The sequence below is a fragment of the Muscardinus avellanarius genome (assembly GCF_963383645.1).
Source record: "Muscardinus avellanarius genome assembly, chromosome: 1".
Taxonomy (NCBI): Eukaryota; Metazoa; Chordata; class Mammalia; order Rodentia; family Gliridae; genus Muscardinus; species Muscardinus avellanarius.
The window spans coordinates 74,267,654-74,292,929 of record NC_137786.1 but is presented as its reverse complement, the minus strand read 5'-3'; the positions used below and the strand labels follow the sequence as shown (position 1 = coordinate 74,292,929).

At 39.2% G+C, this 25,276-nt stretch overlaps 1 pseudogene across 1 annotated transcript in view; it reads right to left on the bottom strand.

The window, feature by feature from the left end:
• Nucleotides 1-1,855: 1,855 nt before the first annotated feature.
• LOC308270794 (nuclear ubiquitous casein and cyclin-dependent kinase substrate 1-like) overlaps nucleotides 1,856-25,276 on the bottom strand; it is a 148,759-nt pseudogene continuing 125,338 nt past the window's right edge. The window contains exon 5 of the transcript in view: nucleotides 1,856-2,582. The product of the transcript in view is annotated as a nuclear ubiquitous casein and cyclin-dependent kinase substrate 1-like (transcript). The remainder of the gene's footprint in view (nucleotides 2,583-25,276) is intronic.

The following is a 25,276-nucleotide window of genomic DNA, read 5'->3' as shown; positions in this document are numbered from 1 at the left end:
TTAAATATGGAATTGATGAGACTTAGTTTTATGGGAATATAATTGGATGTAAATTAGGCTTTGGTCAAATTTAAATTATATTAGGCAAAATGTATTAGGCAAATTCTTTAGACCTTTTGCCTCAGTTTCTTCATTTGTAATATTAAAGTGTTAGATTAGATGACCTTGAAGGTCCTTATGAGATCTACTAGCTGAAGACTATAGTATTATATAGAGGAAATAACCGTGTAGTTAATCAAATTCTTCATTTTTCACATGGTTATTTTGGCTTCTGGAAGCCTACAAAGTATCTCCTAATTTACAACTATTTGTATTCATTATCTAGACATTGTCTTCATATAGATGGGGTGCTAGTAATTATATCATCCTAACATAGAAGATATGTTTCTTTCTACTAGCCAAATTTTAAGCATGAAGCATGGTAGGCTTTCAGCAACAAGTGCTATCTATCTGAATTACCTATATTTAATTATTATAAAACCATATCAATTTTTAAAATTGCTTCCAATCTTTGAGCAGATGAAATGCTGTGAGCTGACCATGAGTCATACAGCTTAGGCAGCTGCACTGCTTGCACTGCGGCATGCAAGACAGAGGCTGGTGATAGCAGAGCCTTGGGGCAAGACCAAATGTGCGTGCTTGTCCATCTCAAGTGACTATGAACTGTTCCTGACCGTTCTTCCTGATATGAGTGAAGAAGATGACATTTAACATATTCATGGCTGCATGGCTTCTACCTGAGCCTATATTGATCAATTCTGGTAAACTTGCCACACCTCACACAGCAGCTGAAATTTCTTAAGTTTATGGTAATCAAAGTTCATGTTCAGGATCCATCTGACTTTGTAGAATTCATTAGGGTTATGAGAAATTTAAATTGGAGCGTGATAGTGGCCACCCTTCCTACATTCTTTAAGTCTGTAAGGATGACGCTAACCTCTGGCATTTCCACTGGGATGGAGTATTATTTTGGATTGTGAGAAGGAAACATCAGAGATTTCCATGTAGTTTTTTTTCCTACATGAAAGCTTTTACCCTGTATGCTAGAGACTAAGTATACAGACTATAAAGTATGTCCAGTCCAATTATACATCCAGAAACCAAGTTCAGTTATATATAGAGAGACAAAAGTAATGACCATCATGAATTTAGTGGACCTACCTTAAGCCAGGCCTGATCCAAGATTCAACTAATACCTGGTTCACACTCATTTTCATTCTAACAAAAGACTGTGATACCTCTTTTGGCCTCTGCTTACCAATGTGAAGGACCTTGTGTCCAAGAGTCTTTAAAAAATATGAGTATTCTTTGCCCCTTTAGGGAAGACCAGCATATATACTTGCTATGGTATTATAAGGTTCATTCTTTTAGAGATCCAGAATCTTTATCATTCATTGAATTTTTTATCCGCAACTGACTTAGGTCTATGAACTTAGTTTTTTCTTGAGGCATTTTTGTACCTGATAATTTTTTATTGAGCTGTTATTATCTGATGATTCTAGATTTTCAAATAAATCCATCTTTGATTTATTTTGTTCATATAAATTAAGAAATCTAGTTGTTGGCCACCCATTTCTTTTTTTTTTTTAATTACACATGGCTTTCATTAAGAAAAGGGGAGGGAGGGTGGCAAAGAGGAGAACAAAAGACAAAAAGGTAACTTGAACATTTCAACATACAATGGTTTTCTTTAAAAAGAGAGAAAATATTTTAACAAATGGAAAAAAAAAGCAGTGAAAGCCCATGAGGTAAGCCATAGCCAAAACCATGTTCTATTATAAGTAGGTTCTCTTTTTTCCACTCTCTTTTTTCTTTTTTAAAATAATTTAAATCTCTCCCCAAACCATCATCATTTTTAATCCTCCCCAGAATGGGCATCATCTTCAGACCCTTCATCCTCAGATTTCTCGGGCAGGGGGCTTACAGACATCTTTGCTGGAGGGCTTTCTGGTTCCTCATCTTCTTCTTTGGGAGGAGTCTTTTCCTTGGATACCTTTGAAGCTGTGGGCGACCCACTTTCCCTTTGCCTTTCACTGGACTTGGCGTCACTGTAACCGTTAGCCTGGGTTTGGGCATTTTTTTTTTCTTTTTTCTCAGGACTGGACTTCTTAATCATCTTTTTTTTTTTTTTAACTGCCATAGTCACTATCATCATCATCTTCCATTAGAAAATCCTCATCACTGCTAGAATCTTTCTCTGGAATGGTGCCTCATCCTCTTCTTGTTCTTCTTCATTAGCCACACCTTCCATGAACATCTCTCTGTTTAGAGGCTGCTTTAGATGCTGCCTACCATTACTGGCACACATTTTTATGATCATCCTTTTCATCTTCACTATCTTCTGCAGAATGAGAATCATCCTTCTTGGTCATAATTTTTTTTCTTCTGAGTCCTCACAGTCTTCCTATGAATTCTTTTCAGATCGCCTCTTATTTTTAGCTTCTGGAGGAGATGATCAAATTTTTTTTAGCAGGAGGACCTGAATCTCTTTCATAATCTTCATCTGCATCATCAGATTCCTGGAACTTTGTCGCGGACCAGCTCAGTCTAATTGGGGCGCGAGTCCACTCGCGGTCGAGAACCTCAGCAAAGATGGGGAAGGATTAGAGTGAAGTACTGCAGCCTCTTATCTGCAGCGATTCTTTCCCTTCTAGGAACTAAGAGTTCCTAGTGACGGCGCTCTCTAGAAAGAATCTGATATGGACAAAGGCTTCTTGAGCCATTGACACTTTATTACAAGAACCCTGAAAAATTTATACCCTTCACCAGTAAAGTTAATAGTAAGAGAAAAGGAAGCGAATGCAATCACTGTGAAACAATAGTGAATGACACGTAAACAAAGGTAAAAAAACTAGTCCGGTTTTCAGCTGGCTTTTGGCTTTCAAGAGATTAACTCCGGATCCTCTCCCAGATCTTGCAGACAAGCAGTTCCAAAGGGCAATCTTCCAGAAGAAACGGGCATGCCCAAGGCTTGGAGGCTTCTTGGGGAATCTTCTTTAACTTTCTTGGAACTTTCCATCTTTTGGGCTCAGTTCATATAGCAAGTGTGGGGAGATGTGGTGATTCAGGTGGATGTGATAGAGTTTCTTCAGGTGTTGGCATCTTACCTTCTAAATCTGAAAGCTTAAGCAAACTCACAACACAGTTTGGCAGACAAAACACCACAAACAACACCATGAAGTTCTTGGATTTAGTTGTCAGATGTATTTCCTTAACTGCTGAACACTCTTCTTTAGACAACAAGTCTGTTAAAAGCCTATTCATCTTTAATAATCCGTTTCCCTGTCACAAACCCTCTGCAACCTGCTTCTAACTTTCTAATTCCTTTCTTTCCCAGTTGGGACGTTCTTATGATAAGCTCTTCCTCATGCAAAAATGCTTTTCTTACTCTTACGGTATTTCCTTTCCTTCATACATATATATTTAGAGCATCTGTCCTTTATTTTGTCATATTCATTTCTAACCATGCGGCCAGTCTCTCTGTCTCGGGGAATGCTCATACTGGGCGTAAAGTCAACAATCTTTTTCCTTCGGCTCTATTGTATTTGGGCGACTAAGTTGTTCATCAACTAAATTGCTTTGAAGTCACACACAAAGTTTTATCTTCTCTGTCTCTAGGCAGGATCTCAAGGATAAACAGAGTTACCTTAAACTGAGCTACCGGTTACCGGAGTTAATGGCTTAACCTAAGTTAGTGATAGGAATGAGGGTCGGAGACCATTTGTGATTGCTGCAGCTGGAATGCTTATCACAGCATCTGAGTTCTGGCCAGTTTTTTCATTACTATTGAGCAGAGCCAATGGCGTTTAGACAAATTATTAGAGAATTTATTTCCACGGACTCAATTTCTTTCATAGTCCTGATCTCACATCACCGGAGCAATTTGTATAGAGAGTTAAAAGAATACTAGAAGAATAATAGTTATGAAAGAATATCTAAAAGTGGAGAGTACTTTTGGCCAGCGACCACACCTTCTCTCGGGGCTGTTTCTCACTTTGAGATTCTGCCTATGGACTGCATGAATAATAATAATGCAGATGCCGAGGGGGGCGTGGCTTTTGCTGGTATCTGCAGAACTTGAAATAATCAATGACCTTCCTATTTCTGACAGGCCAAGACATGTTCACTTTCCCACCCATTTCTTTTCTTGAAGAACACCATGTTATTCAAACCATTTTCATAGCTCCTTGTGAGTAATAACTCACTTGTAATGATATTATTCCTCAATTTGTTTCCCAAGTTTTACCATCTCCATTGTCTATTATTTCTAGATCCCTTTATCCTTATTGCTATGAGAGAGAGTTCTGTAATATCATCCTAGGTCCTTAGCTATGACCCACAGGGAAAGGCTGCCACTGAGCTCCTCAACGATCCTGGTGGTCCTCTTGCCAGCAAGTTTGTCATCATGTTCTCCTGTACTTCCCTGGAATTCAATCTGCTGGTGGATTTTCCAGCTTGATGTAATCTGTCCACTATAATATTATCATTTCTCCAACCAGTTGATTCATTTTTCCACATCTGCCATAGCAGTTTTACTTCACTTTGTATGAATAAGAAACATTTTTAGCTTCTAAGGGCCATCTAATAGTATGTTTGCCCTATTACCAAGCTCCTTACCAGAATGTAAAATCCTGTATCATGAGAGAATGCTTCCATATCAACAAGATCCCTATTATGCAAATTTATGTTTCCTATCCCCTTGATCTAGCACTGTCAGGATCCAGTTCTACTTTTCTGGTTCCCACTGGTATATATTTTCTGTGCTACCCCCTGCTCTTACTTTTTTTTATTTTTAGTAGGCCCAGAACCTCCTTGGCCAGCTTATTCTGTGACTTAACTCTAACAGTTGGTTGGGTAGCCTAAGATGGAAGTGGGGTTGGATTTTAAGAAGGGCAGGTATTTTCTTTCAAGGTAGAGGCCTGCAGCCTGTGCAAGGAAGTATGGAAAACTAGCCTTTAATAGGAATGAAAGATTTGCTGCAGACCTAGAGGGTCTGGGGAAATTTGAGATTCTAGATATACAAATGCATGAACCCACATGTTTCCATTCTGTATTTTATATTCCTATTCTGTCCCCATCAAGCTACTGACTTTGGAACATTAGACCTCTTAGGGCTGAGAGCTCAGCATTTTCCATAAATATGCTATCTTGTAATTAAGTCCTGGGCCTGATATTTCGCTTTTCCTGCCCTTTGGCTGCAGAACATTAGAGATTTTTATATGCTGCCTAAGAGGCCTTCTGGCCTTCACACTTTGCCTTAGTTATTATCTTTACTTTTTATTATGATCTATATGACTAATCCCTCCAGACTTGTTGAATACTTGAATATGCTTACACCAGTGTACTCCCTCCCACTAGTTTGTCACTGGTGAAAGTTTTAACAATGGAACTGCTGTAGCATGTCAGCAGTTATCATAATCACCTAGAACCAGTGATAAGGTCTTCATTGCCAGCTGGTCAATGGGTGACCAGTTATGATATTCCATTTTAGAGTCTATTTCCTAGAATTAGTCTCAGCACTAATTCCCTTTTTAAAAATATTTTGGAAAAAGACTCTAAGAGATAGATATGTATGTCAAGAAGTTTATTGGTCATTGTTCTTGGACACAAGCTATGTCTATCGTCCTAAGATTCAGTCTTCTTAGGATAACTTTAAAGGATCTTCTCAGCTAGAGGCTCGCTTGCACTCCCTCTCTCTCTCTCTCTCTCTCTCTCTCTCTCTCTCTCTCTCTCTCCAGACACACACACACACACACACACACACACACACACACACACACACACCATGTTTGTATGTGAGGGATTCTCATGCAATTTGCAATTATGGAGGCCAAGAGGTCCCATAATATATATCTACATGCTAGAGAGACTCAGGAAAGGTAGTGGTATAAGATAATCCAAGTCTGTGACCTAAAAATGGGGGTGGAGGGTTGGGTGAGTAGTAGCTGGTAATATCCTGGAGTCTAAAGGTTAAGAATCAAGAACTCTGATGTCCTAGAGCAGAAGATGGAGTTTTAGCTCAAGGGGAGAGAATTTACCCTTCTTCTTTTTCATTCTTTCTGGGCCCTCAGTGGGTGAATTATACCTTCCCAAGTTTGTGAAGGCAGATTTTCTTTACTGATTCAAACCCTAGTCTCTTCCAGAAATACTCTTACAGATACACACTCAAAAATACTTGTGCTGTGATCTAGACGTTTCTTAACACGGTCAAATTGACACATAAAATTGACCATCACCATATGTAAAGGAATGGGCAAGAAGAGTGGCTGATTTGCAATGCAGTTGCAAGAAGAGCTTCACTTGATCATATGGTGTGTGATGGCCTTTTAGAGCCCCTGATTTGAATGAGGATCCCAAACCTTTGAATTGCCACATTAGCTGGTTGTTAAGTGAAAGTTGCTTTTTAAAATTTTTTTTATTAGTGCATTGTTGTCATATATCTTTTCTTTTTGTTTTTTGTTTTTTTTTGTGTGTGTGAGTTTGGGGATGGAGCCAGGGGCATTTGACCTCCGAGCTACACCCCTGTCCTATTTTTTATTCTTTATATTGAAACAGGGTCTCACTAAGTTGCAGAGGGCCTCACTAAGTAGCTGAGGCTGTCCGCGAACTGCGATCCTTTAGTCTCAGCTTCCTGAATGCTGGAATTACAAGTGTGTGCCACCACGCCTGGCTTAGTCATACATCTTAATGGCATAAAAGACTTGTGTAGACATACATATACATATCAACCAATTAGCCATTACCCAATTCCCACCCCATTTCCTCCCCATCCCTCCTTCCCATGCTTGGTTTAGTGATTGACTTTGATATGTTAGTTTAAGTACATCATGTGTTTTAGAGAGTTTCCCTCTTCCCCCCTCCCATCCCCTCATTTGGGTCACCTTATTTGCTTCTCTATAGGATCTTCTTCATCTAGAAATCCTCCCGTTACCCATTTCTCCTTAGCTTTTGCATATTAGGAAAAGCATCTGATTCCTGATTTTTTGTGACTGACTAATCTCACTTAGCATAATGTCCTCCAGTTCCATCCATTTCCCAGTAAACAATGTAATTGTGTTTTTTTTAATGGATGAGTAAAATTCCATTGTGTACATATCCCACAGTTTTGTAATCCATTCATCTGTTGATGCACATGTTGGCTGGTTCCATATTTTGGCAATGGTGAATTGTGCAGCTATGAATATAGATACGCATGCATTAATTTGGTAATTTGGTGTTCTTTCTTTTGGGTAGATACACAGAAGTGGTATTACTGGATCAAATGGTAAATTTGTTCCCATTTTTCTGAGGATCCTCCATACTGTTTTCCAAAGTGGTTGCACTAATTTGCAATCCCACCAACGATGTCTTAGAGTTCCCACTTCTCCACATCCTCACCAGCATTTGTTGTTGTTTGTGTTTTGAATGATTGCCACTCTAGTTGGAGTTAGGTGAAATATCAGGGTAGTTTTGATTTGCATCTCTCTGATTGCCAGTGATGTTGAGCATTTTTTTCATGCATTTATTGGCCATTTGAATTTCTTCTTTCGCGAAGTGTCTATTTAATTCACTTGCCCATTTTTTGGTTGGGTTATTTGTTTTCTTAGTGTTGAGTTTCTTGAATTATCTGTATATTCTAGATATTAGTCCTCTATCGGAGGTATAGGTGGCAAAAATCTTCTGCCATTCTGTTGGCTCTCAAATGAGGTTCTTGACAGTTTTCTTTGCTAAACAGAAGCTATTCAGTTTCATGCAATCCCACGTATTGATTCGCCTTTTAGTTTCTTGTGCCTTTAGGGTCTTGTTGAGAAAGTTTTTATCTGTGCCTATGTGTTGCAGTGTTGAACCTATGCCCTTTTCAAGGAGCCTCAATGTCTCTGGTCTAATTTCCAAGTCTTTGATCCATCTTGAATTGACTCTAGTGCAGGGTTAGAAAGTGGGATTTATTTCCATCTTTCTGCATATGGTTAACCAGTTTTGATACACCATTTGTTGGACAGGCTATCTTCTTTCCAGTGTATGTTTTTGGCCCCTTTGTCAAAAATCAATAGTCTGTAAGTGTGTGGATTTGTTTCCAAGTCTTCCATTCTGCTCCATTAATCTATGTATCTGTTTTTGTGCCAGTACCATGCTGTTTTTATTACAATGGTTTTGTAGTATAAAGTCAGGTATTTTGATTCCTCCTGCATGGTTTTTGTTGCTGAGAACTATTTTGGCTATTCTGGGGTTTTGTTTAAGGACTCATTTTTATATGTCTGTGAGGAATGATCTTGGTAATTTAATGGGAATTGCATTGACTCTGTAGATCAATTTTGAAAGTATGGCCATTATGATTATATTTATTCTCCTATCCATGAGCATGGGAGATTTTTCTATCTTCTAAGATTTTCTTTGATTTCTTTTTTCAGTGTTTTATAATTTTCTTTGTAGAGGTCTTTTACCTCCTTGGTTAAGTTTAATCCTAAGTATTTTATTTTTTTTGTGTGTGGGAAATCCTTAGTGGAAGCGTTTTCTGGATTTCTTTTTCAGTGAATTTATGGTTGGTGGAGTAGAACTTTGCAAAGGTATCTGTGTCTTTTTTCTAGCATAGGTGAATTATTCCAGAAGAAAAAAAAAACTCCTTTGTAAGTAGTGGATATTACTTTTAGCAGCTAGGAGACTGAATGCCATGCCCTGAAGTGTATCTTGGCAGTATACCAGATCATCCACTACAGCTGTCTTAGGAAGTGGTTCTTTACATTCTTTCCATTTTTCTCTGATCCAAGTATCATTTTATATTTTATTCTTGATTTAAGTACTATATTTAAAATATGGTAATTTTATTTACAAAAAAGTAAACTTGTAATTTCATTAAAAAGCTGACACAAAATTTCTTTTAAATTTTTCAAGTCTGTATTCTTTTATCTATGACTTTTAGATTAAAATTTCTCAAGATTAAGGTAATTAGAGAAATTGATTTGGTTATAAGTAACTCAGCAGAAAGGTCAATATCAGGAAATGTTGGTTATTTAGAGCCAATTGTTTAAAATTAAAAGTGCTGGGGTAGACCACCCAGGTCCCTCTCACGAGAGATCCCAGTCATCCCCAATTAGGACCAAAACATGCACTGTCCCAGCTGCTGAGCATGTTGGACATATAGCTCACAGATGAATCCCCCCCTCCAAGTATTGCTCCTGGCCACAGGACACCACTTTGCTGGCAGTCCTGCCCTGCTCTTATTCTGTGGCAGCCCTGATGTGAAGACTAGGAAATGTGAGGTGCCAAGGCTCAGTCTCCTTAGGACTGCTGAAGTATCACCTCAGTTAAGAGCCCATGCAGAAATTGCCCCAGAGTTCAACTTTTCTCTTGCCCAATTCTGCTTTCACTTTTTCCTTACATGAATTATGCTTGAGATACCCAATATGTATGGATACCCAATACATATCCCAAGGGTAAATACCCATCTCAGAATCTGTTTCTAAAAAATCCAACCTAAAAATAATCCTTTCTATAAAGTGATTAGGTAAAAAAAGGAACTCATTCTTCAAATGACAAAATAAAGTAGATGCATAATGTAATATGTTCTAAAACTAAATTTCAAAGGTAGGATTTAGTTCGTATTAAGCATGTCAATCTGAAAATACATTCAAATAGATAATTATGAAAAATTATAAAGCCTACAACCCATTGGTAATTAGCAGTTTATAGTTGATAGTTGAAAAATGTCAACGAATCCTTTTTTTTTACTTTGCTTATGATTCCAGGGTTCTCAGAGAATGGTCTTTCACTCAAGTGAATTTTGTCAAAAAAAAGTGGGGAAAGAACATTGCAAAGACTATAAGAGAACTGAAAATGGTACCACTGCCAAACCTAAGCAACGAAACAGAAATAAAAACAAAACAATACTCTCCGTAAAGAAATGTAACGTCTCGGAGCATTGCTCTCCTTTTTACAGAACACTTTGGTACAAACTTGGGCTTGATATTTATTTGTTGACATGTATCTTGTAACCACACTGTGGACCTCAGATGCAGGCATCATGGTGGAATAGATGTTTATAGAATACTCTGTAGGGAAAAATGTTTAAAATGTTGAATAAAATATTTAAGACAAATTTTTAAATGCATGGCTAAGTCATGAACTGAAGGAAACCTAAAACCTGACAGCATGGATGTGGAGATATAAGCAAGCACGGTAGGTATTGGGCATGTCCTGGGGCAGGGGTGGAACAGTTTACATCACTCATGCAGCCTCCTTGCAGTTGCTCAGGTCACATGTCCCTGAGATTGGCCACAAAGCTAAGGGCTGCACAGGAGACAAGAACACATGAATGATCCCGTTCTGCCGTAAACCCCCTAGAGAGCCCCCTTCCCTTAGATTGCTTAGCCATGACTGATGCCAGGCTACTGTGCATGTCACCATCAGCAGTCACATGTTAAGATTTCTGTGTGGTCACTAAATGAGGGGCAGGTACTTCCCTTATCTTTGAAATCTTTTTCCAACTCCATGTGCAAACAGCAGTTACAGAAAAGGTAGATGTGAAAGGCAAAAACTATATAATTTTAGAAATAAATATGTATTGGGTGTGGAGACACATGCCCATAACCCCAGTACCTGGGAGGCTGAGACAGGAGGATTGCGGTTTCAAAGGCAGCCATAGCAAGTTAGCAAAACTATGTTTATAAATAAAAATAAATAAATAAAAGAATGCTTGAGGTGTATCTCAGAGGTAGAATGCTCCTGGGTTCAGTCCCCAGTAATACACACATACACACATACACACACACACACACACACACACACACACACACACACACACAACTAAATTTGTAATCATTTCATAGAAAAGGATCCCTATTCAGTATATCCAAGTCATAAAACATGAATGAAAAGAAATAAGTATGGTCACATTAATTTATCAAATGCACCAGTAGTGGTAGCACAGGCCTTTAATCCTAGTACTTGGAAAGCTAAAACTGGAGGATTGTAGGTTTGAGGCCAGGCTCAGCAACTTAATGAGACCCTGTTTCAAAATAAAAACTAAAATAGAGCTGGGGATATGAGCTCAGAGGTAGAATGTCCCTGACTTCAGTCCTTAATACCACACAAAATATAAAATTCCCCCCAAATAAAGGAAATATCAAGCCATAAAGTCTGAGGAGGTATTTGTGATATGTATAATCAATAAAGGATGGTCTCTAGGACACTGAAAGAAAAACAGACTGGACAGTGGAAGACATGGGAAAAGACATTAATAGACATTTCACAGAAGAAGAAAAATAAAGAGCTAATAGACTTATGAAAAGAAGTTCAGCTTTATTAGTGATTTTTTAAATTTATTATTTATTAATCAGTGGTATGCCAACTGAAACCACATGGCACATTTTATATATTGGTAAAATGTAAAAGCATTGCAACACCAAGAACTGGTGAGATTTAGTAAACTATATAGCCACTTCAGAAAACACCCTGACATAACATAATGAAGCTGAATTATTCATATACTCTTTATATACTTCTATGAGCCATCAAGTTCATCTCTGTACTTTATAGTGTTTTATAATTTCTGATGTGCTTTGAACAGTCTGCTTAGATCACTTTTGTTTAAGGGAACTTCTTAATACTATCTGTTATAAACAACCCAGAGGTTTTTTTAGTTTGATAAAATTTGCATTTATTATGCTTTTAAAAATCACACACACACACACACACTATATATATATATACATATACATATACATATACATATACATATACATATACATATACATATATATATATATATATATATATATATATATATATATTACTTAATGCATTCCCAGTATTGGGGATTAGATTTGGGGCTTTTTTGATGTAGTTTTTATCATTGTTTTGTTTCTCTTAGAAAACATGAAGGTACTACATAGGAACTAGACTGAACTTTGAGGCCAGGTGTGCCATCAATGTGGTCCTCTTGTGGGCTCTGCTAAAGACAGACTGATAGTTTAGAAACTCCTGACAGACAGCAGCATCCAGTTGCTAACACAGGGATCATCTGACCCAACCTTTCTTTCTACTTCTTTATTCATCTCTTTGGTGGTTATATAAGTCTTTTTCTGTTTCTCTAATCCTAAAACAAATTTTTTTTTCTTGAGACACATACATTATTTCCAGACTTTTTTGGAAATGTTTTAAAAGAGAACTATTCCCCAGACCACTATCTCAACTTCTAAATCATTAAAAATATTCTTTAAAATCTACTGAAAATGTTCTCCATACCTCCTTCCAAAAATATTCCTGTTATTCATGAAACTAACATTAATGAAGTAAAAATTATAGTTTTTACTTTTTATTATCATATATTTTATTAGTTTCCACATTGTTCACAATAAAATGTACATATATATTTATTTTATTTTATTTTACTTATTTTTTAATTGGTGCATTGTAGTCATATATCATATTGGAATACAAGACTTGAGAGGATATACAAGCACACATCATCCAATTAGCCCTCATCCAGCCCCCATCCCATTCCCTCCCCTCCCTCGATCCCATGCTTGTTTGGTGATTAACTTTGATACATTTGTTTATGTACCTCCTGCATTTTAAAGAGGCTCCATCCTCCCCTATTCCATATCCTCTGATTGGTCACCCTAGTTGCTTCACTATAGGGCCCTTTCTATAGCTCGACCTCTTCCTATTGCCCCTTTCCTCCTAGTTATTGCTGATTAGGGGAAGCATCTGATTTTTATTTTCTGCGATACTTCTCTGTGCATGCCGCGTTGCAAGTACCGATCCCACTCTTGACAGCCCCAGTAGTGGCCTGGCTACCCGGTGGACTGATCCAGACCCCGCTGGCTCAAGCAGCGGCCTTGCCTCATGGGAGGCCCCGATTCTGGTCTCGCTGGCCTCGACACCAGCCTAACCCCTCAGCTGGCTCCAATCCCAGCCTTGGAGGCCCCAGCACCGGCCTGCCTCATGGCAGGCTCCGATCCCAGCCTCACGGGCCCCATCACCGGCCTAACCCCTTAGCAGGCTCTGATCCCAGCCTCGGAGGCCCCAGTAGTGGCCTTGCCTCCTGTCAGGCTCCTATGCTGGCTGTTGGCCCCGGCATCGGCCTAACCCCTCAGTAGGCTCCAATCCCAGCCTTGGAGGCCCCAGCACTGGCCTTGCCTCACGGTGAGCTTCGATCCCAGCCTTGCTGGCCCCGGCACCGGCCTAACCCCTTGGCAGGCTCCAATCCCGGCCTCAGAGGCCCCAGCACTGGCCTTGCCTCACGGCAGGCTCCGATGACGGCCTTGCTGGCCCCAGCCCCGGTCTAACCCCTCGGCAGGCTCCGATCCAGCCTAAGAGGCCTCAGTAGCGGCCTTGTCTCACAGAAGTTTCCGATGCTGGCTGCTGGTCCCGGCACCGGCCTAACCCCTCGGCAGGCTTCGATCCCAGCCTCGGAGGCCCCAGTAGCGGCCTTGCCTCACGGCAGGCTCCGATGACGGCCTTGCTGGCCCCAGCCCCGGTCTAACCTCTCGGCAGGCTCTGATCCCAGCCTCGGAGGCCCCAGTAGTGGCCTTGCCTCACGGCAGACTCCAATGCTGGCCATTGGCCCCGGCACCAGCCTAACCCCTTGGCTGGCTCTTATCCCAGCCTCGGAGGCCCCAGCACCGGCCTTGCCTCACGGCAGGCTCCAATGCCAGCCATTGGCCCCGGCACCAGCCTAACCCCTCCTCAGGCTCCGATCCCGGCCTCGGAGGCCCCAGCACTGGCCTTGCCTCACAGCAGGCTCCAATGCCAGCCTCCCTGGCCCAAGCACCAGCCCAACCCCTTGGCAGGCTCTTATCCTGGCCTCGGAGGCCCCAGCACTGGCCTTGCCTCATGGCAAACTCCGATTCCGGCCTCCCTGGCCCCAGCACCAGCCTAACCCCATGGCAGGCTCCGATCCTGGCCTTGAAGGCCTCAGTAGTGGCCTTTCCTCACGGAATGCTCCGATGCCGGCCGCTGGCCCCAGTACCGGCCTAACCCCACGGCAGGCTCCGATCCTGGCCTCGGAGGCCTCAGTAGTGGCCTTTCCTCACGGAATGCTCCGATGCCGGCCGCTGGCCCCAGTACCGGCCTAACCCCACGGCAGGCTCCGATCCTGGCCTCGGAGGCCTCAGTAGCGGCCTTGCCTCATGGAAGGCTCCGATGCCGGCCGCTGGCCCTGGTACCGGCCTAACCCCTCGGCAGGCTCCAATCCAGGCCTCGGAGGCCCCAGCACTGGCCTTTCCTCACGGTGAGCTCCGATCCTGGCCTTGCTGGCCCTGGCACCGGCCTAACACCTCAGCAGGCTCCAATCCTGGCCTTGAAGGGCCCAGCACCGGCCTTGCCTCATGGCAGGCTCCGATCCCAGCCTCACTGGCCCCAGCATCAGCCTAACCCCTCCGCAGGCTCCGATCTCGGCCTTGGAGGCCCCAGTAGTGGCCTTGCCTCACGGCAGGCTCCAATGTTGGCCATTGGCCCCGGCACCAGCCTAACCCCTCAGTAGGCTCTGATCACTGTCTCGAAGCTCCAGCACCGGCCTTGCCTCACGGCAGGCTCCAATCCTGGCCTCACTGGCCCCAGCACCGGCCTAACCCCTCGGTAGGCTCCGATCCTGGCCTCAGAGGCTCCAGCACCAGCCTTGCCTCAAGGCAGGCTCCAATCCCAGCTTTGCTGTGTCTGTCGCCAGCCTCACCCCTCAGCAGGCTCCAATACGAGCACCCTCTTCGCCCAACCAATTATCCCACATTCTTGAGGGTGCGTGGTAGTAACATTCTGCCTCTGGGGTTATTATTTCAAAGGTTCCAAGTGTAATGCATCAGATCTCTGCCTCCCCTGAGTATTGGCCACTGCCATTGCCACTGCCTCCACCATTTCAAATCCTTCCCAAGCTCTTTTTCCACTCTGAATGTTGTCCAGTGTTACTAAGCATGCGTGACGGTAGCATTTGATATTTGGTGTAATTTCTCAAAAAAAAAAAAATAAGGTTGGTAGGATCCGATTTCTGCTTCTCCTGCATACAAGTCTCCACCGCCATCGCGGAGACCGCTTTCAATACTGCCTTTCTCCTTGGTCTCTGCTAAACTCTCTTCTTACAAGTGATGTCCAAGATTCTTAACAATATAGAGAAACAGCAGTCTTCCTTCACAGGGAATTTTTCCATAAGTTCCAGTGCATTTGGATAAGTTTTGTCTGCATCTCCAGTATCCTGGCATCCACCACGGCTTTCTTAACTACTCTCGGATATTTTTTCTTTTTCTTTTTCTTTTTCTTTTTCTTTTTCTTTTTCTTTTTCTTCTTCTTTTTCTCTTCCTTTTTTTTTTTAAATAAGAGAGGTCAGTATATGTGGTTTGAGGAGGTAGTGGGATCAGGCACTCAGTAGCACTATGATCCGGTCGGTTTCCCCATGGGTCCAGCATGCTCCGCACTACTCTGCCTGGGGCCCAGAGTCCCGCGACCCGGCCCCGGCTGGCGTGCCCCGTGCAAACCCCGCCTGGGACCCAGGGTACTGGGCCCGGTTTCTCCAGGGGTCTGGAGTGCTATGCGCGTTCCGGCCCGGGGCCCAGAGTCCCACAACCCAGGCCCCGGCTGGCGTGCCCCGCGCGACCCCCACCCGGGACCCAGCGTCTTACTGTGCCCAGCTTCTCCAGGGGTCTGGCGTGCTACGCGCAGTCCGGCCCGGGGCCCAGAGTCCCGCGACCCGGGCCCCGGCTGGCGTGCCCCCTAAAATGTATATTTTTCAACCATATTATTATCTACATAATTTTTTGTGTCTTATGTTCAGTTATAATCTAATGTTATATAAACGAATAAATTTTGAATTAGCTAATTAAGGATTAACAATAATCCTAAATAGTGGGACTATGTAATGCTTTATGTGATGGTAACCACCTGGTCGTAATAATTTATGATGTGCTTAGTTTATCCAAGTAGACTTATTTAAACATGAGGAGATTTTACCATTAGTAACATCATTCTGTCCTTATTTAGCAAGATTGTAATTGCTAATGGTAAAAAGTTAAAATGTGTGCAAAGATGTAAATGCAGCTTTTTGTGTTTGATGCACAATATTTTTAGTTATCCTTTAGAAATCACATTATTTCTGCACATTCTAAGACATTTTAGAGATAGAAACAGTGATTTCAGATATGTGGTGGAAGTAGAATATACAGCATACAAACTATATAAATATGTATTGTCATTGTTTGTTAAACTAGTTTCTAGGAGTTGAAGACTTAATCTCTTTCCCTTGTAATGTTATAAAGTAAAAGTGAACTGAAGTAAATATGACTCACCAAGTCATTAGTTACATGCAATTTTACTTTGAAATAAGGAAAATTCTATGTGTGGATTGCATAAAATACTAGGAGATTGAAAAGATACCCACAATTTAGGAGGATTTCTAACCTGACAGCAGAGCAGTGCCTCTGGAGGGTCTAAGCTGCTCAGTTCAGAAGGCCCTGGAGGCTATTAGATAAGTTTTGCCACATCTTAACCCAACAGGATTAATGGTGGGCTTTGTATTTTGGAAAAGTGTAAGGGTAATCTTTACATTTTAATTAAAAAAAAAAGAATTTGTGTGACAGAATGGTGGTTAACATTTACTTGAAAAACCAGAGTTGGCTTTTTCTTCCCCCAAAAGAATGTCATAATGCATAGAGGAAGGCTGCTTTCTCCATCTTTTTTTTTATGAAAATGGAAAAAAAGAAATCCTTCTAAATATCACTAGCCCAGACTAAAAATGATCAAGGACAGAGGAATATATATGTTGAAAAGCACTGACACTGTCTTGAGTAACATTTCTAACGGTGTGACACTACAGTGGTACATTTTGTATTATTAGAGCAGAATGGGAAATAACCACCATATTCTGACTATGATAATCCATTCAAAGATTGGGTCCCATATCAAACTGTCAACTTACTGGGAGTGGGGTCCCATGCTGGTAATCCCAGTACTTGGAAGCCTGAGACAGGAGGATCCCAGGTTGCTGGTCAGCCTCAGCAATTTAATGAGACTGTCAGCAGCCTTGGGAAACCCTGTTTTAAAATCTTAAAAAAAGTAAAATAAAATAGGGTTGGGATGTAGCTTGTTGAACACCCCTGGGTTCAATCCCCAGCACCACAAAATAACAAACAAAACCAAAACTTGTCACCTCAAGCATCCTATTTATCTTTGGAGTCTTTCCTTGGGAGGCCAAATGTGAGTGAATGCATGTGTGACATTTGAAAAAACTCAGACTGATCTCACCTTCAAGACTTGGCAGTTTTGCTTTTTCTGTTTATTACAAGGTACTTCCAAATAACGTTCAAGCTTCTATAGTTCAATTCTTCCCCTAATGAATATGTGGACACAGACGGGATATAGTTCAGGTGTAGAGTGATTGCCTAATGTGCTTGAGGACCTGGATTCAATCCCCAGCACTGCAGAAACCAAAAACAGAATATATGAAAATCAGGAATGTATTCTGAATATTGATATCTTTCTTTATTGATTTCTTTATTGATTTCTTTCCTATTCAGGCAGACTCTTAGATTCAATGTTGAGGGGATTGCTTAAAGGTAACACTAGAAAAAATATATAAGTTTGAGATGTTTGCAGTTAAGCGAAGAACAGAAACAATCACAATAGCAAGTTTAGTTTTGAATACTGAAAAAATCATTAAGAAAATGACAAATTTATTTACACCATATGTTAGGCTATCAGAAAGTATACACTGGGGGCCTAATGCATGCAGAATGCTCAGTTTGGTCTTGAGGAGGTCTCTTAATAGCATATTTACTTGATTAGGTCATGTGTTTTTCTACCCAATTTTCTTTCCAATAAAAGAATGGACTGCAGGCCTGCTGCTCTTTCTTCCTATCATATAAATTTAATATTCAGTCAGCATTGTGAATGTTCACCAAAAGAGGAAACTTTAAGATAGCCTTACTGGATAATTCTACCAAACATGTAAGGAACAAATAATCTCCATTTTACAGAAAGTTCTCCAAAAAATTAAAAGGTGTGACTGATTCAGTGAGTTTATGAGGCCAACAGAACCTTATATCAACACCTGAGAGGTCAGCATAAGGCAGATGGAAGGCCAATCTCTCTCAGAAACATAGATACCAAAGCCCCAGAGCAGTATTAACCAAGAGAATCTGGACACCTATGAAAAGAATATTATGTTTTGATCAAATGGAATTTAACCCAGGAATGCAGGATTGCTTTAACATTTGTAATGAATTATTGTGACATTAGCCCCACATTAAAAGAATAAGAGAAAAATAGCTACAGCAAAATAATGCAATAAAATTACACTTTAATTCATAATAAAAATGCTTAGCATAATAGGAATGGGAAGATATTTCTTAATCTGGTTAAGAACACCTACAAAAAGCCTACAGCAATCATCTTATTTGAAGAGAAATGTTGAAAGCTTTCCTCTGAGCTGGGAAGAAGACAGGAAGACCTTATATGTTTTGAACACTGTTTTATATGTGAGAAAATGTAAAAGCTATAATGAATTGGAAAAGAGAAATGGAAAGTTTATTCTTAAACAGCATGATTGCATACATTGAAAGTTTAGAGATTCTACAAATAAATTGCAATTATTAAATAAATTTAGAAAGTTTTCTTGGATGCAGGGCGTGGTGGCGCACGCTTGTAATCCCTGCGCTTGGGAGGCGGAGACAGGAGGATCGCACAGGTTCGAAGCCAGAAGAAGAAGCCAGACGTGCTGGCTTAAGAGACCCTGTTTCCAAAAAAATAAAATAGGTCTGGAAGTGTAGCCTGGAGGTAGAAGGGCTTCCAGGAACCCCAGTACCACCAAAAAAAAAAAAAAAAAAGAAAAAAGAAAAGAAAAAAGAAAGAAAAGAAAAGAAATATAAAAATTTTTAAAATATTTCTATAATATAAGCATGGTGGCATACACCTGTAATCCCAATAAATGGGAAGCTGAGAGAGGAGGATTGCAGGTTTGTGTCCAGCTTCAGCAACTTAGTGAGGTTTTCTGCAACTTAGTGAGATGCTGTTTCCAAATAAAAAATAAAATAGGGCTGGAAGTTAACTCAAAGGTAGAATGCTTTTAGGTATGTGTGTGTATGTGTGTGTGTGTGTGTGTGTGTGTGTGTGTGTGTGTGTGTATTATATATATGTGTATGTATATCAGGACAAGGTTAGAAAATGAAATGTAAAGATGATGATTTATAGTAGCATCAAAAATATAAAATTTCTGGATATAAATCATGAAAGACACACAAGCCTTCTATGCAATAATCTGTAAAAATTATTAGTATAAATTAAAGGCATAAATCAAGGAGTGATATTTATCCTGTTGATTAGAGGATACAATATTATGCAAATGTCAATTTTTCTTAATTTATAGATTTAAATTACAACCAAAATATCAATAAGGTTTGTGTTTATTTATGAAAATTGACAAACTGGTTCAAGAATTTGTATGAAAATGCACAAGGCCAAGAATATACAAAATAGTCTTAAATGTAGAAGGACAGCATGGAATTCAATAGCTTTTGCTATTGAATAGCAAAAGCCCCAGTAAGTTTTGATACACCACTAGGACAAAATGAGAGTCTAGAACTAGATGTATACTAGACACATGAACTAGAACTAGAGGTTAACACCAGATGTATGATGAAGGTTACAGTATAAAAAAAATATGAGGTGAACAGAGGATTTTCTAATAAATGGTCCTGGGCCAACTGGATATTTACTTTTATTTTTGTGTTGCTGGGAATTGAACCCAGGGTTCAATACTGAAGGTTTATATACATATATGTGCATACATACAAATCACCTGATGTCTTGTTGAAGACAAATTCTGGCTCAGGAAGTCAATTGTGAGACCTGAGAATCTGCTGCTGGTCTGGGGAAGGCACTTTGAGAAGCAGGGCTGTATGACACTAGCCTTATAGCTTTTAGAGATCTGATAGCCAAAGCGCCTTCTCACAGCTACACAGTCTTTTAAAATTATCAGTTGATTTCAGCTCAGTAGAGTGGATGGGGTTCAGTTATCTCATGAATTTGTTCTATCTAGACTCTGTTGACATGGTTTGTGGGCAGGCATGTGTGAGCATGTGTGTGTTTACTTTTCTTCCTCTCCCATGGGCTGGATCCTCTCAAAGGGCAGGAACTATGTCCAAGTCAACTCTGTGTCCTCTATATAATCCAGTGTGGCCAGGGTAAATTTAATAAATTTTTAACTGAACAGTACTGAATTTATCCAGGAAGTCCCTATTTCCCATATTATCTAGGTAAAGATGATTTAAATTATCCTTTGGAGAGAACCTTTCATTTTTCCTTGCCATGAATATAAGTGACAACATTTAGATTTATGATATGCCTAATCAAACAATTATTCATGATAAAAATTATAGAATAAAAATTGTAAAGTGGTACATGCTTATAATTTCAGTACTTGGGAGGCTGAGACAGGAGAATCATCGGTTCAAGGACAGCCTCAGCAACACAGTGAAACTTGTTTCAAAACAAATAATAAAAAGGGCTGGGGTTGTAACTCTGAGGTATAAATGGCTCTCCAAGGTTAAATTCTTGGTTCAAAAAATAAAAAATAAAAAATAAATAAGAAGACCCATAGAGCACATTGAAAACTGTGGAATGTTACAGAATTTGAGGTATTATTATTAGTAAAGCAATATAAAAACACTCATATTTTAAGCTGAGCTTCACAATATTTTGAAAAACTATAGGGAGAAATTGTGGTAAACATATCTGATAAAAATGGAGCTAGACCATGGAAATAACAGTTAATATTTTTAAGGGCAGTGATTTTAATAGGTAAGTTGTGAATTAGTATTTAATTAGTACCTATTATTGGGGCTTGAGTTCACAAGGATATTGAAGACTTATGGTAACAATTAGAAGAAGGTTCAGTGACGTATCAGAATGCTAATGTTTACCTTAAACAGAAGAGAAATAATGCTTCCCTAAAATTTATGTCCTAGGTTGGCCAAAGCTTCACATGCCGATTTCCTGTTTAAATAATGTCCATAAACAAGTTGATAGTTTAAAATTAAAATAACAACAAATAACACTTGTTGAATGCTATTCTAGGCACTTAATATGTATTAACTCATTTAAAAGTCAATGATTATTATTAACTCAAATTTATAGGCTAGACCCTGAGGCTCAGAGAAGCTAAAGTAGAAAATTATCTCTTTCTAGGAGTGGAACATACTTGAGATACTACATTAAAATTAAAATATTTCAGAAAGGCAATGGAATGGAGCAAAAAAAATTTATAGCTGTGGAATCAGACAGATTCACATGAGAATACTTGCCTTGCTACTAATTCTCTGCAAATCCTTGGGCAAATCGCTTAACCTCTCAGGATTTCCCTTTTCTCATCTTAAAAATGGAACAACATCACGTATTTGCTTTACTCATGCTACTTCTACCCACCTTGGCTGGGAAGTGAGACTCGAGATCAGCTGACTAAGTTAGATCTATCACCAGCACCTAGAGGTATGCAGTGATCTTCCTCCCTGCCCCCTTCTCTTCCTCCTTTCCTTCCTTGTATCTTGTGTGCACCTGCTTTAACTCAAGTACTTTACGTACATAGACTAAGCTCTTTTGTTTCTTTTCTTTTTCCTTTTCGCGTTAATTTCTCATCAGCTTGACTGAGAGAGGTATTGGTAACTCAGAGGAAGCAGGCAGGGATGTGGGATAGGTTGTCATTCATTGCTAGTTAGGTGAGAGTGCTTAGACCACATTTGCTAAGTGATAAAGAGCTAGAACAAATGAACCTACATGTGGAAGGAGCATCATTTCCAGTGAGAACACTCGGAAGTCAGTGTATGTGGAAAATGCGATACAGTTGGGATGATCACTTGGAACTCAACCACAGCAACAATGTCTGCTCTTTATGTATGCATCAAGAACTAAGCTAAGCACTTTCCATGTATGCTACACAGCAACTCTATGAGAAAAATAGTATTTCAACTCCATTTGACATCTGATAAAATCAAGGCACAGGGATGTTACATAACTTATATAATTATATGTTGACATTCATTTAAAAAATTGATAATATAAATCAATATTTACTACCACTCATAATGCATTTACATTGTATATGAATATGAAGAAATTTTACAGTAATAAATGAAAAAAGTAAAAATGTTTATATGCTATATGACTCCATTTATAAAGTTCAGAACCAGGTATACCACATCTAAGATCCCAGAAGCAAGGATAGTGGTTGACTTTGGTAGGTAGTGGCTAGGTGGCTAGGTGGGAGCATCAGGTATTTCTAGAAACTGGTAATGTTCTTATTCTTGATCTAGAAGCTGTTTTACATGTTTACTTTGTGAAAATTTAATGAGATGCACTTAGGATTTTTATGCTTTTCTGAATATAGGCTGACTAGATACTATCTTTGGATTAAAAAGTAACTAAAAATTTGAACAAGATATCCGTTTGTTCCCTCTTAATACAATTTCTTGCACTTTTTGAAGCTATATTTCTACTTCATTTTTTCTCATAAAATTTTATAACAAATAAAATTTTTAAATTTGATTATTTTGTGACTCTCATGCTCTAAGGCTTAAACAGTCTTTTCAAGGTTGAGTTACCTTTACAATTTTTATTAGTACTCAATAGGCAATATATTATAAACTTTGATATAAAAATTGTCAGGCATGATGGTGCATGCCTATAATTCCAGTACTTGGGAGGCTGAGAGAGGAAGATTTAAAGTTCGAGGACAACCTCAGTGATTTAGTGAGAAACTCTTAGCTATTTAGTGAGACTTTGTTTAAAAAAAAATTAAAAAAAAACGAAAATAGAAAATAAAAGGAACTGGTGGTGTAGCTTGAAGGTAGAATGCCCCTGGGTTCAATTCTCAGTATCAAAACTATATATAGCCGGGCGTGGTGGCACACACTTGTAATCCCAGAGCATGGGAGGCTGAGACAGGAGGATCACACAGGTTCGAAGCCAGCCTCAGCTACTTAGTGATGCTCTCAGCAACTTAATGAGACCCTGTTTCCAAATAAAGTATAAAATAGGTCTGGGAATATAGTCTGGAGGTAGAAAAGCCCCTGGATTCCACCCCCAGCACCAAACACACACACACAAAAACCTATATATAACAAACTGGGCACAACGTGCACACTCGTAATCCCAGCTACTCAGTTGACTGAAGTAGGAGTTTCATAAATTCAAGGTCAGTCTGAGCAATTTAGCAAGATCTTGTCTCAAAATAAAAATAAATTTTAAAAAGAGGTTGGGAATACAGCTCAGTGAAAGCATCCCTGGGTTCAACCTCCAGTACCACAAAACAACAACAGCAAAATCATTAAACATTAGAAATAAGTTTTATTAGAAATGTGTTCTGAAATCAGCTGGCTAGGCCTTTTCTTTAGGATGAATAGTTGGAATAGATGAGGGTTCAAATATCAACTCTGTCCCCACTATGGATCATATAAGTATGGAAAGGACTGGAAACCCAGAATAAAAATAGTAGGGCTTTGTTTATTTTTAACATTAATCCCTCACAATTATTTGAATCCATTTAGAGCTGGTAACAAAAATTTCACAATAACATAGTACCAAAATTATTTATAACAATCTGTCATTGATCTTCCTTAATTTTATTCAGATTATAAAAGAATTTGTGAAATGTATTTATTTAGTTTCTAAATCACTGATAAGCCTAACAAAAAGGTTTCACTATTACTCATCATACTTGATTCTCTTTTATCTTAAGGCATGTTTTAAAAATAACTGTTCAGAAACTATTGGGAACCTTTAGGTATTGTTAATTTCAGTATACTGTACTAGAAAATTACATTTATTGTATCACAAGCCTTAAATATTTACTCATCAAAAACCTTAAAACTACAGATTTAACACATTCAAATTATGGAAAACATCTGTTGTATAACCAATTAGGCAAGGCCAGTTTTCACTATCAAAGCAATTAGATAAATTAAACTCACTGTCTCTGAGACAAATCTGACCTCACTTACCAGTTCAAATAAACGTGTAAATACAACTCCTTGACATCCTACTTCTTAATGCTATTTTAGGATAGACAAATCAGTCTTACTAGGAATATTGACTAAATAAAGTTAGTCAATATTTTATAAAAATATTTTTATAAATCAATGTTTATATAAGTCAATATTTTATAAAAAATAAAATGTCTTCAAAATGTCTTATCCATACACTCTGTTTTATTCTCTTCAGCTGTCTTCTTACAGAAATGATTTTTTGTAAACATTGAACTATTACTATTTTTAGCTGTATGTTGTGGCGCACACTTGTAATCCCAGCATTTGGGAGGCTGAGACAGAAGGATCGCGGTTTGAAGCCAGCCTCAGCTACTTAGTGAGGCCCTTTGCAACTCAGTGAGACCCTGTTTCAAAATAAGAATAAATAATAGGGCTGAGAGTGTAGCTTGGAGGTAGAATGTCCCTGGGTTCTATCCCCAGTACCACACACACACACACACACACACACACACACACAAAGAACAAAAAACATTACTATTTTTAATTAAAATTTTTTTGTAAATAGTAGAGCAATGGTTGAGATGATGTCCTTAAACTCATTGTCATTCTCTGACTGCACTGTGAAAAATGTCTCAATCCATTACACAACTCGAAGCTGAAACTCGCTGTTTCTATTCTGTACTTTTCTCTTAACAAAAATATATAGACAAAAAAAATAAGTATTGTATGAAGTAAAAGTCTTGATAAAAGAAAGTGTTAGGATCCATATTTGAAAGTTTTTTTTTTTTTTGGTGGGAAGTCTGGAGGTTTTTAATATTTTAAGGCATTGAAATACAGTAAATTTTGAAATGAGAGTGAGTCAATTTAGTTTTTATTTACCATTCTATTCATATATGTATCTATGTATGTATCTGTTTAGGTGTGAAAAGGATGTATAAAGTGAGAAAGGAGAACTGTCATGATGTCTCCCACCTAGTACTATTCTCATATAGATGAAGTGTGTGTGTGTGTGTGTGTGTGTGTGTGTGTGTGTGTGTGTGTGTGTGTTGCTAGGGGTTGAACCCAGGGGCATTTGAAATCTGAGGTATCTACTCAGTCCTATTTTATTTGTTATTTTGAAACAAGTTCTGGCTAAATTGCTGAAGGCTTTGATAAGTTTCTGAGACTGGCCTTGAACCTGTGATCCTTTTGTCTAAGCCTGCCAAAATAGTGGGATTACAAATGTGAGCCACCAGGCCCAACTGGACAGATCAGTTGTTTGAAAGAACATGTGTGGAAAGTGAGGATCTGGAAAATGATTCCCTTAAAAGTATATGTATATCCCTTGGAAATCTATGTAA